At 40.1% G+C, this 18,259-nt stretch overlaps 1 long non-coding RNA gene across 1 annotated transcript in view; it reads right to left on the bottom strand.

Annotated features, from left to right (window-relative positions):
• The window catches only part of LOC121642624, a 94,045-nt gene extending 92,139 nt beyond the window's left edge, over positions 1-1,906 (bottom strand). The window contains exon 1 of the long non-coding RNA XR_006010929.1: positions 1,592-1,906. This is a non-coding gene — a long non-coding RNA (uncharacterized LOC121642624). The remainder of the gene's footprint in view (positions 1-1,591) is intronic.
• Positions 1,907-18,259: the final 16,353 nt, after the last annotated feature.

Genomic DNA, 18,259 nt, shown 5'->3' with positions numbered 1-18,259 from the left:
CGGGACAGGGGGCATTTAGCTGCTGTTGCCACCCTGAGGCCTTCTTCAGCAGCCGCCCTTCTTTCTACTGCCTTTCCATTCCTCAGCAAGGGCCAGAACAGGCTGACCGTGCACAAGCATTTACCTCCAGAGTCACAGGCTACCCTATTCAACCCAGAGATTAAGCACTGCTGTCTACACGCAACCATGAATAATGAAGCTATCACTCCAGACAGGCAGGCAACAGCAGCATGAGTTATATACACCAGTAATCCCACAAGCTGCTGCACGCACGAGCCAAATATATACAGTTGTAACACTACTGTACAGCTCATGCATGATTTCACAATGTAGAAGAGTCTATTACAACCAGTTCAAGATCTTAAGTAGTCTTGAGTTTTCATATACGATATTTAACTTAAGCTTTCCTGTTATCTCACAATGGGTCAATTCACTAATGTGAAAAGCAAGGGGGCCCAGGTGTCAAGAAGTGTTGTGCAGCAGCATTGCACACTGCTTTACCTCAAGTGCCTTTGAAACTACTTTTTGTCATAGTGTGCCACTTTCCATTCAGTCTGGAGACAGCTGTAATGTGGTTTTAATGAAAAGGAGCATGTTTGTATTAGTTTACATTAACATAGTGGAAACATTTAAATGTACTCATGTTTCACTTAAACTGTTACTTTCACACAGTTTTCTGAAAATGTGGACAAAAAGTTGAAAGCATCTGATATTTATTAATTACAAAGAGTTTAAAGTCAGTTTACCCATTGAGCTGTCCTGTTAAGTGTGATGTATTATGTATGGTTGTGCATGACAATAGAGTAATTTTTTTTTCTGTGTGGATCTTCAGTAGGCTATAGATATTTATACTGTGAAGCAAACATCTCAAAGTTCAGACTGAATCATAGGTTATAAAGCCGGGTCACTATTATTGCATAATATATGTATCTTATATTATTTTTATTAGAATTCTCAATTATATTTTCCCCCTTTTCTACCTCTTTTATTATTGTACAACAGTTCTCTCTTCTTCAGCTGGACATGTGGCACTCCGTGACATGGCATACACGCAACATAGGCTGTACCTAACGTGAGGGTGGATAATAACAGACACCACGTGACTGCAGCGCTCTGTCTGGACTCACAGCAGGGTCTGTCAGAGCTTCCCAAGCGGGGACAACACACACAAGTACCGGGGCTGATAAAAATAGATGCCATTCATGTACTAGGGAGACGCTTATAAAGCTACGTGAGACACATGCAACTTGTCAAACTACCCACAAAGCTACCTTTCTCCCCTTGCTGCTATCGTTATATATCAGACTGTAAACAGTCCAGTTTACTGTATCAAAATCAGCGCCTAAAACCACTCTTCTATCCCTGCACTTGTCATTCAAAGGAAACATGTTTTTTGCTCTGTCGAACCCACACACCTCAACTCCCGTCTCTTTAAGAGCAACGCCGACTTAACTCATTTTAACACAACAGTTTTATCGCCTCTGCTACGCGCTGTGTCACCGCCTCAGACAGGGGCATAGTATGGCACCATATCTGAACTTGCATGAATGAATGTGACGGCATCAAAGCACACAGTCAGCAGGCGACTCACTCAACCTCGCGTGCGTCTGTCTGTCTGCGTGGCGCTCTTCTGTGTCCCATCAGAGAGCATCACTTTGTGGGGCGAGGTGCGAGGCATCACTCCCTTTACATACACTGGACATATCCTGGACAACCTAGACAGCTCGTCCTGCGACATATTTTTAGTTTGGACCCGTTGATGTCACTTCCTGCTTGGGTAAGCCTGAACAAATAAGCCCAGGGATCTGGAGGGGTGTTCGAAGAGTCATAACATGGAAATTTTGAGACGAGTTCACAAGGTCACGCAGAAGCGCAATGTCTAAACACTGGCACTTTAATCTCTTAAATAAAAGCTATCGTCCCACATGACTCTTGCAATGTGCTATATACTTTTACATAACAAGTCACATCCACATCCTCCTACCCCCCGTGATGCGCCGATGAGGTTCATTTCCTGGTACGTTCTACGTATTTACGGCCACTATTATGTAATAAAGGCAATGTATTCTGTAAAATTGTTATAAATTTAATTAATAAATACTACAGTTTGTCAATTTGTCAGACACATGTTAACATCTAATTAAAATTGGGTCAATATTCATCTGATGCTAAATTCATATTTCCTGCTCTTATTTAGTCTAAAACAAACCTGTTTGGCCTTTTCTCCTCATTGCTGTTTAAGCTTTCAAGTTAGACATAGCTTCCAGATGTTTTCATGTTCACTGACACCTATTTAGGATGAAGATTTATAATAAAGAAACAAAAGGAGAAAGATTTCTCAGTGTAGCAGGCATAGTGAGGTGAAATGCAAAACGGGTGACAGAAGCCAGTCTGAGAATGAGCCCTGCTAAAAGCGCTATCTTCTTTCCTCACTCATGTCTCTCTTTCTTACCTTTGAACCCAGGCCCAGCAGCCCATCTCTGATCTACAGAGGCTCTAGTCTTACCCCCACCTACTTGTAGGCCTTAGTGATGGATGACCACCAGCATGCCAATACTTCACAATACTTCAATTTCCTGCACAGGAAGAGGAATTTAAGGGGTTGGGCGAAGTTCATAGAAACAGTGTGGTGCCATAGTGCTCACAACCAGCCCCCAGACTCATGCCGAGAGGCAGAGATGCAAACATTAAGTCGAGAACATTCCACAAACCATGATCCTCTATATGTCAACAAAAAAAAAGCTCTCAGTACCCTGACTGAATGACAGGAGTGCATGGGACTGACAGACATCCAATATTTAACAGTACATATTGTGGCTGGTCTAATGACCATGTCATTATATCAATGACAACGTCATATTTCCTCTGCATGAAAGATCGTTGTTGATATCAAAACAACAGTTTATTCATTTTCTAAATGTGTGCTAACTTGAGTCATGGCACACTTCAGCTCAACTATAAAATCTTTTTTAAAAGGCAGAAAAATGTACAATTTAAACTTAAAGTTTTTTTTATATCATTGTACCAAAAGTCTAGAAAAAATCATTTATACATAGTGTGCTGAAATCAGAAATAACGAGGATGTGTTTTTTCATATGGATTTAATATATTTATATGGTGATTCAGAGGAACAGGATTTTGTTCATTGTATAAATGTAAGCAATGCAGGCATTTATCCAACATGTGTAGGGTTGTAAGAGCACAAACATCCATGAGTGTAGAGTAGTATTTTTTGATAGGATGACATTCTCATGTGGTTCTGTTATGTGTACGCTATTGGCTGGGTGGGTAAAAGGACTGTGGCAGACAGGAAGAAAAGCAACGAAGCAGGCAGTGCAACCTAGTGGTGAAAGAAGGGTGTGTGGTGGAGGATGTGCATCATGACTCACACAGACTGACAGAAAATATACTATCACGCTCATAAGCACACAGGGTTGTGCTAAGATATACAGTCAAACCCACATGCCTTCATAATACACTGTATGGTAATTTATCTTCTTGAAACACATGCTCTTAACCTCTAACCTATTATTTGATTTAATGTCCTAAATACCTAACACAGTATTTCAGGTTTTAAAATAAGATAATTCCCTACAACCCACCCACAGATGTGACTTAATGCTCTGTAACCAGGTTTGTAAAGGGCTCAGTGCAACAGCCCATCATCCCAGCCCCTCCATCCCCCTGAAACCCTTCTCACCCACAACTAAGCTCCAGCCTTGACATGAATTGCACAGGTGGAAATTTCAAAGTCAATAGCTCTGTGACAACCCAATCAATCAACTGCACGTTAGCCAGGTTGTTTCTGGACATGATTAGCCTAAGATTGCAATTTACCCCCAAACTTGCAAGGACAATACAGATGGCTACACCATCCAAATGCAATGCAGCAGTGATTGAGGAGACAGAAGGAAAAGCTTAGGAAGGAGAAACTGGGAAGAGTTGGATGGGTGGAGTTGGTTGCCAAATTTGGGAGAAAGAGGACCACAGTGTAGACTAGGTTTAGCCGAGGCCGAGCAGCCACAGCCTATTTTGCCTTGACAGGGATTAATAATGAATTAAGGCACTACCACCCCCCTTCTAAAACGATATTCATGCATGCTAATGCATCCATTATTTATAGTTTGCATGGATGCTGGCTAGTGGTGGCCACATGCAAGTGGGAGGGATGTAAGGATGAAATGGGTAGGTAGGGGGCCTCAACCCCCACATGAAGCTCTGGAGTTCTGGAAGCAACATCCGCCCAATATTTGATGGGCTGGAGCTGGGTGGGGATGGCAATGGGTGTGGATATAGAATAGTAGGGGGAGGTGGGGGATGCCAGACAGGCAGCTCGTGCATAGGGAGAGGGCCTCCAAGTGTTGTGGGGGGAGGGGTGGATTAAACAAATAAATACATGATAAGAAATAATCGTGCCAGGGAGGGAGTGCATGATGGAGACAAAGAAGCTAAGCGGGACGAAGAGGGGGTGTTAGTTAAGTCAGACAGGATTTACTGTCTGGAGTGACCCCTGTTTGTTCAAAAGCCCACATGGAAGACAACTTTTTGGATGTTCTTTTGATTTGACTGATATGTTGCGACAGCTCACACTGATTATGGTCTCACCACAGAGCAAACTAAAGTCTTTTGATTCAAAATAAACTTAATTCATCAGATTTAGTTCTTGAAATTTCAATGCCACATCCAGCAGATAATATTAGTTGGCACTTGGTGATGATTTAATAAAGTCTTACAGAAGTTGTTGCAATCAAAGCACAAGATAAAAGACAGAAATGTGAAATAGAGAAAAACTGAGAAGATAAGAGATGGAGGAAGAGAAAGAGAAAGAGGCTGCATTTCTTTAATGTGCACAGCATGCCAGGTATTTGGTGATGCTGTGCAGACAGGAGCAGGGCAAGTAGAGTGATAAGATAAAGCAAAAAGCACCAGTCAGATGAGCTTTCTACCCAACTGATCCCCATATTAGCATAGATACAGAGTCATAAGCATGGCTGGGAACTGGTGTTGTGAAGGTGACACCAGGACCATGACAACCCAACTCATCTACATAGATATCACCGGGGCCATGCAGGTAAATCATACATCCGGCTTATCTAAGCAATGTCTGTAGTGCATGACTCTCTGCCAACAAGCTGCCACCTTAAACTCCAGTAATCCTTGTAAGTGATTAATTCTTAATGCGGTTTCAGTTGTCTCTGAAATGAAGAGATGAAGCTGCTTACATTTTTTCACTGTCACAGTGATTGCTACAAGCAGTTTGCACAGTTTGTACCATGGTTGCTTCCACAAATAGTACAATTTTCTGGACATGATACTTAGAGATCAGTGTTCACAGGCTTGCTTCTAGCATTAATATTTAACAGACGAGATTTTTTTTTGTTTGTTTGTTTTTTATATCCAGAGTAAGTGGTTATTGGCTTAGCTGTGGCCATGGGACTGCCATCCCTTTTCAAAATGTGGCCTTGTATATTTCAAATTGCATGAGGGGGCACAGATCTATTGGTGCCAGGGAGTTATTTTATCTTTGTGACATAAATGAAAGAAATATGAATTGCATTTGTCAGAAACAATGTAGGTAAAGGCCACACATCCATTAATGGCAGACATGCAACATGTTTGTAAGCAAGTAGCACCGGAGGGAAGACCTCCCAGAAGGGACAATCTGGATTGTGCAAACATTACAACCATTGTTACCCCAACAAACACAAGGTGAGGCACTTACTACCAAAACCTCAACCACACACAGGAAAATCCATAAACATTGGAATGATGTCAAAACAACAGTGTGAGGTTTGACGGTTTTAATTTTCCACTGCTCAAAGTAAAAATGGTTCCTGCAACATTTCCTGCACCCCTGGGGATTTTTATGACAAATACAACAGCAGCTTAATTATACATGCGGCCACCACCATAAAAGCAGAACCATTAACTAGCATCTTGTTAACACACAGGACCTGCCTTGAAAGTGCAACAGTCGCATTTTAAAATCTTTTCACTCTGTGCCTCTCTGTCGTGGCAGATTGGCACCAATTAGCTAAAATGTGAAAATGAAAGTGTCAATGCATACATGGACATGCATAGCTGTCTGCTGTAAATAAACTGTCCAATGGAGGTAATTTTCTTGATTTTTAGGCTGAAATATTAAAAAAGAAACAAGCTAAAATACCATCAAAACACATACATATCAAAGGAGGAAACGAACGTAAAAACAGACCCTTTTTCGGCTGCAGGAAGAAAACTAGCGTCCGATGTCTCTGACCCCTCTCAGTGTGTCCAAAGAGAAACCTTTGGAGTCTCTAAATAAGAGTGAACTTCCAACCCTTTAGTGAAGAGGCTTTGGTTAAATTTCAAAGGCTTCCTGGTTTTATTTTACTGGCCAAACATGCCCCAGCTGTACACAAAGTGGCCAGTCTCAGAGAGACCCTATGGAGGCAGAGGGAGATCAGACACCCCTTGACGTGACCAAACATACCAGTTAAAAGCAGTTTGAACAGAGGGGATGCCACTAATGTTATTGCTTGCTTAAACAGGTTAGTCTTCACTTGTGATACGTTTGATATTACAGAAAGTAATCTCATACCTGTGAGCACTGGTTAAAACCCCCCTTCAATCCCCCCCCCCCCCCCCCCCCCCCACCCCCCCCCACCCCCCCCCCCCCCCCCCCCCCACCCCCCACCCCCCCAACCCCATGAGGACAATTCAATGTTTATCACTGTCCTGAAATAAATCAGCCATGCAGAATTTCCATTTTATATCTTTCAACTTGGTTTATCCTTTAATGTCCATATGGGCTTAATAGAATGTGACAGTCTCTTGGATGATAGAAAGTAAAACCCACAAAATACACCTCTGCAAACAGTCCTATCAAGCAGCATTCTATCCATAATGTATGTTAAACAAATGGGAAGAGAAATGGTGCCCCACTGAATTCATTATTACTCATTCAATATATATCCATTGTCTTAAAGTCTTCCTTATTTGTGGAAAGTTCCTTTAAAGACATGTTTAAGAGACAAGAGCTCTCTGCTTTGGAAGGACCAAACTTAATTAGCATAGCAACTGGCAATACTCTTTAACATGTCAATGGTACTTGTCCTGCATGCATAATTTTGCTGTGTTATTGTGATGGCATCTGCATTTCTTACTGACAAAAAACCCAAACCACAGGCACGGGGGCCTATTGTCATGGGCGCATCCATCTGGATGGAGGCCATTAGAGGATATTTGCACTTCCTCTGTGGCTCCTGGCTCTTTTTGACATGCAGCAGAAGGAGAAGGCATCACCCACCAGTGCAGGACCAATTGAGGTGTAGATTGACCAGAGGGATAGTGAAGAAGGCCAGCCAGCAGGGCAGAACTCCTGTCAAATCCAGTGATGGACACCCATGTAGCAGCTGCTAGTTGGCCTGCGGTTTCCGAGGTCCTATGGCAATTGATGGGACATGAGGAGATGGAAGCCCCAGTTTCATTCTTTTGTCCCTGGGGATGTTTGAGGGTGTATCAGAATGTCAGCGGCTCTTGACCACAGCACACTTCTGGTGTCAGCTGCCCACTATACACAACTGCCCCTTGCATGCCTTGGCCTATGTCAACAGGGAAAAAATAAAGAAGCTTTCTAGCTGTCAATTATGTACAGCTAAAAATCTGTACATAATTCATCCGCCTTTTAGACGGAAGAAGCTGGTAACTTAATTTTTATGCTGAGCTGAGTATATAAATAAAGCATCGACAAAACCTACTGTATGTACGGCATACACAGCTTAGTAGTGTGTGTGATCTGAACACTAATGCAATGCATAGTGTCTTTTGAAGAGGTGAAAACATGTTGACAAAGCTCACAGATAGGCATGACACATTTATCACCCAAGCTAGATTCAAGGGCCGTAAATGCACCTTTGTGTGTGCTCATATATGTGTGTGTGTCTGCACAGGTGGGAGACAATTAATGGTGAAATCATAGACATATACTTGCTAAACTGAAAACACAGCTCTAAGAGATATTTCAAACAGAATCAATTCAACTCCAAGATATAAACACTTAAGCTGTCAATCCACATCTCCCCACATGAAACTTATATGCTTGTCACTGTGCGCACAGCCTTTCTGAGCTGTGTTGGAATGCTGACAGCATGGAGATATGAATCTTGATTTGATTAAGAGTCAAAGTTGGGGGCTAAGCGCTGGAGCCAATACTGGGACAAGGCAACTGTAGCAAAGAAGTTGAGGTGTAAAGGAAGGGGCAAAGTGTGATGGCAAGGGAGATGGAGTGTGGGGTGGGGTTACCTGTGGCCCTGTCTCCAACTGGGAGTAATTTGGAACAGACTGCTCCCAATGTGTTCATTAGGTTATGATTGGGGCTGTACGCAGGTGGGGAGGGTCTGCCCAGCCTGACGCTGAATAGTCTTGATTGTGCCTGATATAAAACACCATCTGTTTCGATGAGGCAATGTAGGAGAGAGAGTGGAGCAGGAGGAAGGAGGAGGGAGCTACCGGTGAAAAGTAATGTTTTATGATATCTGGACAATTTTGCATTCTAGAAAAGTTACATGAGCTGAAAGAAGCTGGCAGTTGTGGAAACGTTGTCATAAATGTACAACCACAGGAAAGAACAGAGCCATCCGTTTTGGTGCAAAAGAACATTTAAGTCGTGTAAATTAATGGCTGAGTATAAAAAGTGTGCATAGGAAAACTTAAATCAAAATTACATTTCTGCAAAAATGTGTGAAGGTAAAATTGAGCTCTTTTACCAGACTATATGGCCAACTATGTTTTAGTTGTGGCTTGCAACTGTAAGCCCATGGCTGAAAAGACAGGGATTGGAGATGGGGCAGCGGTTTATTTATGGGCCGCCTGCTTCAAAGCTGGGATGTTTTTGGTTAATCCTGTGCTCATAGTAGCAGACATACAAATGTTAATCTAGGTGTTTACACGCGTGTTTACGGTGTCTACTTTACTGTAGACACAATATTGCCCAAAATCACATTCCAAGGTCTCCTGCTGGTAAAAGTGGAAAAGACAAAAATATCTTCCGACTCGGTCAACCTCTCTTTCAGTTTCCTTTTTTTTTCACTGCAAGGCCCTGGGAAGAAAAAGAAGAGTGCAGAAGAGAAGAAGGCCACTGTTCGCTGCTCGACTTTTGAAGCGTCTTTATCGGGCTTGGCAGCGTGGTGTTGCGTGTCCAAGCCTCGTTGTGCTTTTCATCCTTTGTGCTGTCCAAGGTGTGTCCAATGCACTGGGGCTTTGTGTGGTGAGGGAGACGACACATCACATTCTGTCTTCTGTCCCAAGCTGGGGGATGGGAAGATTGAAGGGAGGGTGTATGTGTGTGTGTGTGTATGTGTATGTGTGAGTGACGGGGGGGGGGGGCACAAAAAGAAAACTTATAGAAGGCCGCGGCTCTTCAAAGCCACGATACACAAAGACTTATAAAGCGTTACTTCATGCAGAGTTGTGCCAGATGTAATTGCGGGGTTCCTGGAGATAGAGAATCACGTGAAATTCTTAACGCCGCCCCTGCTACCATGAAAGGGCTGTGGCTAAGAAGCTGCAACTGCAAAAAGGTTGAGCAGAAAAGTTTTCTTTGCTTTTATGCACAATAAATAGGCAAGTAACTAAGTTATCTTAAAGGTTCAAGTACAAACTTGCTGCCTCGAAAAGGGCAATGTGATGCGCTAAGCTTGATAAATGGAGGAGGACTGGCTGTCACTACTTTAAATCAAGATGGCAGGAAATTGCACCGAGCGACGAGTGATCACCCTCCCTTTTCTTGCTTTGCCATCGGTTTCATGATATAGACTCTTTCAAGTCTATCTTACTTCTTTCCACAAAAAAATGCATTGATTAATTCTTAATAAGCTCAAAGGTTGGCAGAGTGTGCACTGTGTATTGTCAGTATAGGCTGGCTGTAGTTTTCCTGATCAACCTGACTAGTCTTCATTTGTTTCCTGTGGTTTCCTGCTGAGATGGGACTAGTGTCAAGTGTGCATTGTTAAATATGTTCCCGGGCACAAATCCTGCCACTGTCATATACATTGGCACAGGCTGCTCCCGGTTTTTTGTGTATATGTGCAGGTGGGTAGGTGCATGTGTGGTGTTGACAGTGAACAGCAATGGTTACGGAAGAAAGGGTGGTGCAGTCACTTTAGGCCTGTCAATGGGACTCCCACAGGAGGGACACGCCCCGGAGTTTATCACAACAAACAAAGAAAGCAAGCATGGCAGCAGATCTGTCTTTGCATCTTAAAGGTTCAACAGACACTTGTGTAGCCAAAGATCGGTAACTTCTTAATTTCTCTTCATGTTTCATGAGTGAAGGCCTACATGTAGAGAGTGTGGAAAATATGCTGTCCTTATGTGCAAGGTCAGGGCTTAGATGTCTTACACAAAATATTTAAAATGTAATAGAGAAAATTAAAATAATATAATGCTTCAACAAGGTGACATAGTGTGGGGACAGTAACAGCATACAAATGTACCTCAGTGTCTTTTATGTGTGCAAAATGGTTTCATGCAGGGACCGTTATTTGTTTCAGCTCTGTCCCACCACCGTGGATCTGAACCTAACATATTTCATACATTTAGCAAAGAAAAAGAAAAATATGTTGGATTTATTGTAGTTAAATTTAAGTGGCTGCAAATGGCATAAAGAATCCATGAGCATTCTTAATTGTAATTGAAAGATCTGGCAAAGCAGTGCACCCCTAAGACATCTTTGCATAGCAATAATTATTATAATAATTTTAAAAAAGCACATTATATGTATATATATATATATATATATATATATATATATATATATATATATATATATATATATATACACACACACACACACACATATATGGTTGTCACTGGTAGAATTAAACTAAATATAGAAGGCAAATATTTCAGTGTTTGTGCATTTTTTTTTTATTTTTTTTTTTTTTTGTTTGTTTGTTTGTTTGTTTTTTTATTTTTGGCTACTCACCATCACTGTCTCTAAATTAAATATTTTGGACTCGCTGTGAGATTGCCTCTATCTCTATCCACATATACGCACCATGCAGGGGTCATAGAACAAAGCGCAAGGGTCAGCAAGCAGGTGTCAGGGATCATGATATCCCAAGGGTACCTTGAGTCTCATCGCAAAACCTCTAACATTTTTCAAAGCCCTCCTGCAGCCAAGGCCCTCATCAACACACGACCCTGATGGCCTAATGCACATACGTCCTTACCCACACTCCTCTCTAGCAGATAAAGGAAGAACCTTCGTGCATCTCCTGGCGCTCCCACTACATGCCAAACAGGCTTGGTGTGTCCAAAACTAGCCTGAGACCCAGCAGGGGAGCAGTAATGATGCTGAAGGAGTACAAATGTGTAGAGAGGCCAGACATCTTTTTCTTTATACTTCATGAAAGATTTTTAAACATTCTTTTTGGACTATACACAGAAGGTTTTTGTTGCATGAAACATGTTATGTTGCTCATAACACACATGGCCCTATTAGCTACATACATTTCTTCAAGTTTCAAATATGTTATCACCTTGGGTTTAGTAAAGCAGAGGCCAAATAAAACACTGCAGTTCACATGGAGACGAAGATTGCTTTCCCTGAAACTTCTAATCCAAACTTTATCATCACTTGCTTAGAAATAGAGATCAATTAACGATAATCAGTTTTGAAAAACTAAAAAACAAATAAACAAAAAAACAATGCTTGCACTATTTCTCCATGAATTTGATACGTGAAAGTGAACATTGGGCCTTGCCAAACCCCTATCTCCTTGTCTGCTCAATTAGCCATCCTTTTCACTATAGCTGGCAGTCATAACACAGCCCAAGCACTACCTCACATACGGGAGCCATGGCTCGATGTTACGAGCAAAGCAAGAGGCTGAGAAAAATTAAGGTGATCTCTCAGCAGATTACTCTTTATCCAAGATGAAGGGCTGAAAAAGAACGAGTGTAGTTCAGTCAAACTAGCTAAATGGGTGAGAATTAAGATGTTGCAGCGTGGGATGAGGCAGTTATGCATACATAACATGTTGAGGCTGGGACCCCCTACTGGGGAGAGCCACGACAAAGCCTCTCTAACAGCAATACCTCTGGGACAGCTAATGATTAATTAGCTTGTGTCATTAAGTGAGGCAAATGTCACCAGAGCTTCCTGGGGAAGCTGTCACACCATGTGTAGGCCACTCACAAGTTTCCCCCTCAGGTATCGGTGGATGGGAAGTGGGTGGAAGAGCACCGTTATTAGTCAAATCCTGACATCTAGTGGTCAAACTTAAAAACTACATAACTCTTTGGCAGGAATACAAAAAAAAAGTTTAACTAGAGATATTTCTTTTTCTCATGTTTATATAAGTAAATAGATTTCAAGACCATTGCTTTTAACAAAAGGGTTACAACAAATAGACTCCACATTTGGTTTTGGGATTATACTCTGATCCCTGATGAAATGGCCTCTGACCTTTAGTAGTTTCTCAACTCACTGACCATGGCACTGACGTCAAAGTTGAAAGGCTCATGATTTTCACACCCAAGTTTTTAAGTAGGTGTGAGCTGGTACATGTTCTTGCTTAGTCAGACAGGCTTTCTTTTTACTGCAAGGCTTGCCATCACAAAAAAATTTTAAATGTAGCTTCTCTGATATTTCATTAAAATTTGTACAATTAAAAAATAGAATAGAATACTTCCAGACATTAAGAAATCTAATTTAATTTCTTACCAGATAGTTGCGACGATAGCTGGGTTTTGATGACTTTCTTGTGAAGACAAGAACTTTTCCAAAAAAAAAAGGCAACAAAATAGCAGCCGGGATCATTTTGAGTATCTTCCTTTTCCGTTTGGATTATTTTATCCCTACACACATGCTCACACTCATTCTATGCCTCTTCCTGGTTTCTGTGAGCCTGAGCCTTGTGAAGGTGAACACTGAATCCTGTTCTGCTGTAAGATCAGACCAAGAAGAAGTGAGAAGGCCCCTCTCTTCACTACAGAGTGGCGGCACAACATGGAAAGGCTTAACACACCCACAAATCTGCACACTAACACACCTCATGCCTGTGTTTATTCACATCCGTAAACCCATGTGCACACACGCAAACACACACCCAATCTGCTTCACCCTTACATAGACATACGCATACAAAAGCACACCTGTCAGGGCCTTTCCACTGTGTGAGCAACAGCAAAGAAGTCCACCCCCCCTTTCTGCTTCTCTGTATGTGGTATCCCATGTCTGTTATATTAAAGCAAATACATTCAGTTCCCACTTTCTCATCTGAAATAATGGCATGAGCAATTTTCACATTTAGGCAAGCAAGGACACATGCAGTCTCTCCCTCTCTGTTTAATGAATGGAATCAGGGCTGGGCCCCTGTGGCTGTGGTCTAATCTGCCTTTGAAGATTTCCACAATTTAAAGATTAAAGAAAAAAATAAACCTGAGCCTCTCTTACACAGTATTAGTCTTCCAAAAATGCACTATTAAATATGATGTTTGCTCATATCTATTTATTAATTCACCTATATTTGTTGTTTGGGATTTTTTTTTGTGTTATTGACCACAGCTGGACAGGGCCAGGGCCAGGGCCAGGAACCTCTTGATTGCACCAGTCCACTGGGATTCTGTCAAATAGAGAGATTGAATTAAAGCACACTTTGGTCCGGAAAGCTCTTGCTTTGCCACTTTCGCACCATAACATGTCTTGTCCTAAAATAATTAGATTGAGGCCTTGGGTGGTGGAGTGGCCGGATCCTCAATGGTCAAAAGAAAAACGGACTAGCATTGAATGGAAGCTTCCAATTTTAAAAAAAGCACTTTATTTCTTTGCACTTGAGGTTTGTTGTCTTTTGTGACTATTATCCCCATTCACCAATTGCTTTCATGCAGCTGTGCCCCTCTTAAAAAGTCTTTGTGCCAGCACCATGAATACAGGGAATGTGTCCATGGCAGGTAGCCCTTATTGCAAGTTAATCTCCTGAAAGAGCCTCATACAAGTACTTTTAAATTCTCCCCAAGGCACAGAAGGCTCATCATCAATCGAGCACTTCTCCCCTTTGTAGGACTGATGAGTGTGGTGCATGGCCGGTGACAATGGTTGCCAAGTGTGGCAAAGTAATCACCTTCTGGGGAAAACACTAGTAATTACTTCTAAACTGTTTGGACTTCGGAGACAACTGCTATTGTGCAATAAAATGAAAAGCTCCTTTTAGAGAGCAGTGCTCTCAATCTGTTTGTCATCTGTTTGTTTACAGATATTTTTCTTTTTGCACTGGCCGACTACAATCATGCTTTTTCTTATTCATGTGTGTGGATGTGTTTGAGTTTGAGTGTCCCCTTGGCATGTTGAATTCCTCTCATGGTAAACATCATAATTACAAACAAACAAAATCTTCTATTACATATAATGTAGCTTTTGCAAGTTTAGAAACAAAATATTAAACCATGGATCATCCACTTCCAGTTTCAATCACGTTTATATTAAGCATCTGTAAGAGTTTAAGAGTAAATGACTATTTTCTGTTGCAACAGTCAGATGACATTTTTCTTTATGTTGCCCAGATTTTGCTGCCGTCCTATTATTTTCCTTAAAGTTGAACCAGGTGAGAACCGATCCATTGTGACTTTTAAAGATCAAACTAGAGTTGAAAGTGTTTTAACATGACAAGTCAACTTTTTTTGATGTGTCTCATTGAAGAGTGATCTGCTGACAAAATTATTTGATTCACTACAAACATGTGGTTATTGCATCAGTAAGAAAAATTATTCAAATATCTGAGAGATGCAATCTTTTAATCTCTGAAATTATTCCTATAACAACAAGGCGATAACTGTCATGAGATTTTAATTTTCCTTGTAATCTCTTTAATATCAAATATCAAACACTAATTCCCTTCATCTGCTTTCTCATATTCATGTTTTTATGTGCATGCAAGTGAAAAAGAATTCTTGTTTGAAACCCAAATTAACAATACATGAAGACAAAAAATGGCATACATAATGAAAAAGAAAGAAATGAAGAAAAAAATGCCAGTTTCAGGAAAGTTCTTTCAATTTCACTGTTAAAAAAAGACTAACACAGCACCATCTATATTAGTCTTTCTAATCAGAGCAGTTAGAAAGCTTAGAACAGTTAGAGCAGTGACTGACAGCCTCAGGAATCACATATGCAGTACATACAGATCATAAAGTTCAACACAGAAAGTTGAGCTTTGTAAGCTTTTATGCAAGTATGGAAAAAAGAAAAATATTAGAAGCAGACATTTCTGAAAAAATGCCTGAAAAATAAACCAAAACGATTAAAGTTGTGAGGAGCTTTGTCTGCATCCTGCTGAGTTAAGACAAGAACCACAGAAATATGTATTCACAGAACAGTATATTGACTACACGTTATAATCTAGAGCATAAAATGTTCATGTGTGTGTCTGTATGTATATAAACTATTTAAATATTTTTTTAAAGCTGTAATGCTGTGTAAATATCAGGGGATAAGTGAAAAACCAACACAATGTATATGAATACAATACAAAACATCTAAAACATTCTGCTAATAAAGAAAAACACAAAAGACCACATGTTCCAACTGAAAAATGGTATTATTTGTTGAAAAATATTCCTTCTCTTCTATTTTAATGTCAGCATCGCTTTTTTAAAAAATTTAGATGGGAGCATGTTTACCACTGTGTTACATCACCTTTGCACACTATGAAGGCATCGAAGGACAGTCTTCCACTTTGCCTCAGTCCATCTTAAATAAACTCATGCCCAGAGAAGGCAGAGATTCTGGATCTTGTTTGTATGTGGCTTTTCTTCGCACGGCAAGTATAAATTTACATTTAGATTTATGACATCCTGTTTTCACTTAAAAGTGTTTTCAGAAATATTTCGGAGTAATTCTGACAATAGACGCATCTACTTTTGATGCACTCTCACTTTGCAATATTACAGTGAGAAACATTACACTTACACTCTTGACCTACATGCCTACACAGTGTTTCAGTGGGTAATGAATCTATTTCACCTCAATTCTGAGAGACTGATTCTGCTGTCAACTGTGAATCACATTTCATCAGCTGTTTTTTTTTTTTTAATGAGAATACTTAAAAAATGTAATACAGTTCAGAATGATTAGGGTCTGAATGATCTGACAGATAGATAGACAGACAGACAGACAGACAGACAGACAGACAGACAGACAGACAGACAGACAGACAGACAGACAGACTGACTGACTGACTGACTGACTGACTGACTGACTGACTGACTGACTGACTGACTGACTGACTGACTGACTGACTGACTGACAGACAGACAGACAGACAGACAGACAGACAGACAGACAGACAGACAGACAGACAGACAGACAGACAGACAGATAGATAGATAGATAGATAGATAGATAGACTGATAGATTGATGAATGACAGACCCAGAGGCATCAGCACTTCAGGCCAGTGTGAGCATTCATACAGTATTGCATGTCTAATAATCCCATGAGACAGAAGGCCTGTGGGTCTCCCTTTGAACCACAGGCCATTCATAAGAACAGTGAAACATCTCCCCACCTCTTTGTGGTCACCAGCATTTCATTTGCAATCTAAATCTAAAACACAGGGTGTTTGAGTCACATCAAAGGGCTTTTTGATAGCTAGGATAGAGCAAAGACTTGAAATAAAATGGCTAATTACGAGTGTTGATTAGCGGGCCATGTAAGCCACAGACTAATTGGATTGCACAATGCAGAGCTGCTTTTGTTTTCTGAGCATCTAAATGAACTCTCTCTCTCTCTCTCTCTCTCTCTCTCTCTCTCTCCTTGTCCATAAAGACTTAAATGTTTAAGTAATTGTTGTGTTTTCAGCAGTAAAAACGGTGGCCTATATAAATGTCTATCAGCAATCAAAGAGTGTTTTAACTGATTTATCAAAACTAGTTTTATTAGTTATAATTAAAACTAAATGTGGGATGATTTTGTGTTAAATGAGTCATCAGTTCCTCATCCTCTTAAAGTTTGAATGACCTGGAAGATTTGCAAATTGTCATTTTTCATGTGCAAATACAATTAAAGCCAATGGTTTGTTTGGTTAATAAATTATGCCAAGTACTCATATTCTCCTCTTTTATAAGTCTGGTATTTGCCAAGTTTAGTATGAGTCAGCACAAATACAAACATGTGGCGTTTTAGATAAAATAAGTTCATGGCGAATTACATTATGCAATATTTTGAGATTATACTGTTAATGTATTAACCAGCACATAAATTTAAGAAGTTCAATGTTATATTCTCCTTTAATTTCTGTCTGGATCCAGGAAACAAAAACAGGGAAAATACCAGTAGGCGTAATACCAAAGTATCTGCATCACCACAGTGTGTTACGTCATGTTAGCTTTCGGGACTAGGCCAACCTGGTCGACAAGCTTGTATGAAAAAAAAGTGACACTCCTCAGTGGACTGGAAAAAGCAACTGAAAGGAAATCTAAATGATAAAGTTGCCTTGTCCTCAAATGCTTGTTTAACAAGCCAAGCTGAGCATCAGTGTTTGAAGCCAACACTGGAGAGAGGTCATTAAAATTCTCTGATGAATATCTGTGAAAACTCTTTTTTTATTTCATTAATAATAATAATTTATTTTAATGCTTCCATTAAAGATTTGAAAATGAATATCTTAAAATATTCAACAAGCTTTTAAAACAGAGAACATATACAAAACTATTTTAAACAATGTAAAGTGTGTTCAGGATCATGTATATATATATATATATATATATATATATATATATATATATATATATATATATATATATATATATATATATATATATATATATATATATTCACTGTATGTTACAATGAGCAATGATATCTATGCATGGAATGTCAGCATCAGGATATTTTCACATTTCTCCTTTGTTTTATTGCAATTTATTCTGTAACGGACTATTTATTCTCTGAGGTCCCTAGATATCTCTAAAAGAAATCCTACAGAGCAATTCTTCATTAATTTTGGATAGGCTACGTCTTTTGAGGCTTTTTTCTCAAAATATGGCAAGACCTTGAATTAACAGGTTACCAGATAAGCTATTGAATACAACAAGTTTTAGTTTAACACAGTTTTCTTCAGAGGAAGATTCGTCTCACAGAATAAACGGTTGACCAAAATGTCAGTTTTAGGGACTTCAGGACTAAAATCAGCAACTTTTGCAATAATTTGCAAGAGCTACATTTTTTCACCGTAATTTGACAGTTTGGGTGATAATATACTGATTCTCTTAACACA

This window comes from Melanotaenia boesemani, chromosome 7 (genome assembly GCF_017639745.1).
Source record: "Melanotaenia boesemani isolate fMelBoe1 chromosome 7, fMelBoe1.pri, whole genome shotgun sequence".
NCBI classification, from domain to species: domain Eukaryota; kingdom Metazoa; phylum Chordata; class Actinopteri; order Atheriniformes; family Melanotaeniidae; genus Melanotaenia; species Melanotaenia boesemani.
The sequence above is the reverse complement of the archived record's forward strand: the minus strand, read 5'-3'. Positions and strand labels throughout refer to the sequence as shown.